The 5,126-nt window shown below is 34.7% G+C and overlaps 1 non-coding gene across 1 annotated transcript; it reads left to right on the top strand.

Moving 5' to 3' along the window:
• The first annotated feature begins 767 nt into the window (after positions 1-767).
• Positions 768-874, top strand: LOC128247171 (U6 spliceosomal RNA). Its single transcript, XR_008263578.1, has one exon. It is a non-coding gene; the product is annotated as a U6 spliceosomal RNA (small nuclear RNA).
• The last annotated feature ends 4,252 nt before the right edge of the window (positions 875-5,126 follow it).

The raw sequence follows: 5,126 nt of genomic DNA, 5'->3' as shown, positions 1-5,126 counted from the left end.
TATATATATATATATATGTATATATGTGTATACACACACACACACACACACAAATATATATATATATATAATATAGATTTAATCAAAAGATTAAATGTCGTACTTAAAATGTTTGAGGCACCAGAATTTGGTAGGGTAAAGACCAAAACCAAAATCAAGAGATTTGGTGAAGAAAATTTGAAGAAAAGCAACAAAAATTCATTGCACATCTTATGTGGTGTTCTCACTACAGAAATAAATGAAGTTTGTACGAAACGTACGTACTGCTATAACCTAATGAATTTTTGTTGCTTTTCTTCAAATTATATATATATATAAGAGATCTTATAAGCTGATTGCATTATCAAATTTTCAGAGATTTGGTAAATCTCAGTTGTACACGTTTAACCAAAAGTTTAATTCATTATCCTTTTTTTCTCGCCTACAACCCAGTGTGTAGACTTTCAGGTGGTAACAGCGGAGACTTTCAGGTGGTAATAGCATCTTTGGCGTCTATTTTTCCAGCGCGTAGAGAGGCCTATAGTCAATCCCTTGTTATAACTAGGTATATAATTTTTAAGATTGATATACATATATATTCACACACACACACACACACACTCACACACACACGTACACTCACACACACAAAGACACTCACGCACACATATACGCACACACACACGCGCACGCATACACACGCACACACATACACACACATAGATATAAAATATGCACAATGTATGATATAATATAGTCTGTCGCACATTATGTATGATACATATTGTGTACTCGCTTCGGCAGTACATATTCTAGAATTGAAATAATACAGGGAGAGTAAGCATGGCCTCTGCACAAGGATTAGGCATAAATTCATGAAGCGTTCCATGTTTTCTACGACAGTGATCCACCATGTTCTCGTTCAATGTCTGAAGCAAGTAAATGATATATCATGTTATATATATATATACACAAACATTTTCTTTAACCTCCTCGTTCTCTTTTTTCCTTCTCATTTGTATTTTTTTTGTTATCCTTTTCTAAATCAGTTTTAGTGTTTAAATAAATGAAAATAAGATTTCTTCGTTATTGTCAAATTTTTTTATGATATTGTCATACATTTTAGATTGGCTTTGTTTCTGTTTACACGAGCTTCCAAGATTCTGTTGTTTTATAGAATCTAGATTGCTACACACCTTTAAATATACAATATATTGAGACAATTGTGCTGTTGTAATAAACGATTATAAAGTCTACGTATATTATATATTCAGTTTTCCTAAGACCTGTAAAATAACTCAGAGGGTTGGGTCTCCAACAAGGCCTTTTGCGATACCCTTAAAGCCAAAAACTTTTCAACTCCTCCTCATATATATAAGCATGTGCGTGCTCATATTTAAACCTATATACATAGCCATACATATATACATATATGTGCATGTATACATGCAAGCATAAATAGGTGCGCAAGACTTCATGTGTCTATGAATATATGTATACACACGCCAATAAATTAACATTTGTATCTTGCATTAACCAATGCAGAAAGAAGAATGATAAATCGTGTCCTAGGGAATTTCTTCATCACTCAAAAATGAACGACGAAAATATAAAACCTCGAAATGTAAACTACACAAATAGCAACCTTTATGTATGAGATTTTTAAGATATGTCCACAATATATGGCAGTTGAGTATATGAATAAACATTTAACAATTGATTTCATTTATACTAGTAATCACCAAGACAACAACTCAAAGTTTATTTTGCAATTATGCCTATATATGCGTACGACCTTATAACTACACACGCGTAACCCATATCAGTGTGTGTGTGTGTGTGTGTGTGTGTGTGTGTGTGTGTGTGTGTGTGTGTGTGTGTGTGTGTGTGTGTTCATTATTTTAATCACACTAGATTTTTGATTCTCAGTTTGTCGAGATATATGCTGTTATATATATGCTGCATGTATGTAATTGAATATAAAAAAATAACGGGACATTATTTCTTTTAAAGAACTATTGTGGCCCAGCCACGTTCTTTGCTTGAGAGCTCTTTTATTACCAGAATACACGAGGGGGTACCCAAAAGAAACCGGAAATTTGCAATATTATTTTATTCACTTAACTTTATATGTTTACACTTTTATCGCTTTCAAAGTATTCTCCATTTGAAACGGTCCAGAAGCGTTTTCCACTGCTCTGGGTAGAGCATAAGAAAGTGACACTGGATGAAGTCGAAGAGCAGAAACCGGAAGCAATAGGTATAGAAGAGTTAAGATGTGTTCTTAGAAAGTCTCATAAATGGAAAACGTCAGGACTGGACCGGATCCCAAACTTCTGGCTGAATTGTTTGACAGATGTACACCAAAATTTCCCTGCATCTCTAACTGATGTCATCTAGAACCCAGAGCAAATATCTGCCTGGCAGACTGAAGGAACTACATACCTTCTACCAAATACTGAAGACACAAAACATCCAAAGAACTACCGACCAATAACATGTCTTAACGCCAGCTACAAGATCCTCACATCCATACTAACTGAAAGAATGTACGCTTTCCTTCAACAGAATTCTATCCTTCCACAAACTCAAAAGGGATTTTAAAAGAAATTCTTATGGATGCAAAGATCAATTACTCATAAATAAAATGTTTGTAGAGAATTGACGTTGCAGAAAGAACCTGAGTATGGCATGGATAGACTACAAGAAAGCGTTTGATAGTGTCCCACATAATTGGCTACTAAAAGCCTTTGAGATATATAAGCTCTCTCCTGGTGTCTCCAAATTCTTATCAGGTAGTATGGCCAAGTGGAACACACACCTCCTAAACCATAGTAATGAGATGAGCCAATTCAACAACCTTAACATCAAATGAGGCATCTTTCAAAGTGACTCCCCCTCCCCATTATTATTTTGCATGGCACTGATCCAACTCTGAAATGAACTGAATAACTCCAGGTATGGGCACAAATTTATAACACTATAATAAACCATCTGTTTTATATGAACGTTTTGAAGCTGTTTCATATAAATGACCAAGAGCTAGTTGGGCTGCTAACAACTATTAAAGAGTTTAGCAATGACACCAGGATGGATTTTGGCCTCTATAAGTGTATTAAAGCAATTTTTGTAAGAGGCAAACTCAGACAAACAGCTTCCATGAAAGTAGATTCCGACACTACCATCAAGGAACTTGATCCACAAGGAAGTTATAAATATCTGAGCATAAACGAAGGAGATAGTATACAACATGCTACTATGATTGAAAAAATAATAGAGTACTATAGTAGAATAAGACTTATACTGAAAACTGAACTGAATTCGTAAAACCGCATCGAAGACATTAATACCCTGGCACTTCCAGTAATCCAATACATTAACTGGAATCCTACGAAGCTCCAGCGACTGGACAGAAAGACAAAAATATCTACTAACATCTGAGAAAATGTACCACCCAAAAGCAGACGTTGATTGTCTGTACCTATCTAAAAGTAATGTGGAAAGAATGATGCAGGTAGAACTGGGCTGCAAGACTTAGCAACAGCAATGAACAGATGCTAATCTAGTAAAAAGAACTGGATGTTGCGGCTTGTGTGCAAAGTTATTTTCTATTGTCAAGGAAGCTTACAAATTCGCAAAGGAACTTGGTATTAACCCTGAATTAGATGAGGAACCTGAAACCACTCCCACCAAACAAACAAAACGGATCAAGATGACTGCAAAAAAGAGCGAGCAGAAACAAATTGAGGAGCGATGGAGCCAGAAGCCTCTGCATGGACAGTATATTCTTCGATGTCGAAATAATGATGTAGACAAAGCAACAACTCGTCAGTAGATGAGAAGTTTAGGACTGAAAGTAGAGATTAAAGGTTTCATACTGACGGTACAAGATCAAACTTGCTTACCAGAAAATATCAGGCTAACGTTCTTCAAATTCAGATTTTGCGACACATTTGACGAAACAATTGACCATCTTGATTCAGGATGTCCTGTGCTGACACCAAACGAATAAAAACATGGCCACGATTGGGTAGGACAATATTTACATGAGAAATCTGTGAACACTACAAAATCGGCAGTCTTGCTTACTGGTATGAACATCATCCTGAGCCAGTCGTTGAAAGTTAAAGTGTCACTGTCCTCTGGGATTTACCAATCAACATCGACAGAACGATCCAGACAGGGAAGAAAATACTCGTACACTAATAGATGTAAATGTCCCCACTGATAAAAATATATATGTAAAGGAATTTGACTACTTAAGACCTGAAAATTGAAATACATATGATGCGGCATCTTAAAGCAAGAACTGTTCCTATTATTGTAGGTGCCCTAGGTGTAGTAAAAAAAAGGATGTCAGAAACATCTGGACAACATCCCAGGAGAACCATATCTCAGAGAAATTCAAAAGATTGTGCTGACAAGTACTGTCCACAGCCTTAGAAAAACCCTATCAATTTAAATGCCTGTGTTGTATTACATGGAGATATTTCCCTACTGCCCTTGCCACTTCCCTTCCCAAAGCTTTCAGTCATACTGCAACATCTCTTATCCTTCACTCGCCCTAGGATGCTGGGTGTATCTCGGCAAGTGATTGTAACAAAGATGCAGATTAAAATTAAATAGTAATAATAATAATAATAATAATAATAATAATAATAATAATAATAATAATAATAATAATAATAATAATAAGAAGAAGAAGAAGAAGAAGAAGAAGAAGAAGAAGAAGAAGAAGAAGAAGAAGAGGAAAAAACTATACTCCAGTAGTTCTACTTCAGATATAACAATATCAGATTTGCAGAGTAATACTTAATTTAACGACAGTGAGGAGATAAACTGCTCCAAATTACATACACTTCGGTTTTTTTTTTAAAATAAATATTAAAGTATCTAAACGGATACGTAGTGCTTTTATGAGATTCTAAAACATTTTCAAAAACTGACGTGTGTAGGTGTACCCATGTATGCATACAAACATATACGTCCGTGCATGCAAGCATGCATACACATATAAACATATATATATACACACACACATATATACATATATATATGTATATAAATATATGTATATATAAATATATATATATATATATGTCTGTATGTATGTATATATATTATGAGTACCTTATTTTTTCTTATAT

Source organism: Octopus bimaculoides, chromosome 2 (genome assembly GCF_001194135.2).
Source record: "Octopus bimaculoides isolate UCB-OBI-ISO-001 chromosome 2, ASM119413v2, whole genome shotgun sequence".
Lineage (NCBI taxonomy): Eukaryota > Metazoa > Mollusca > Cephalopoda > Octopoda > Octopodidae > Octopus > Octopus bimaculoides.
This window is presented reverse-complemented; position numbering and strand designations above follow the sequence as displayed.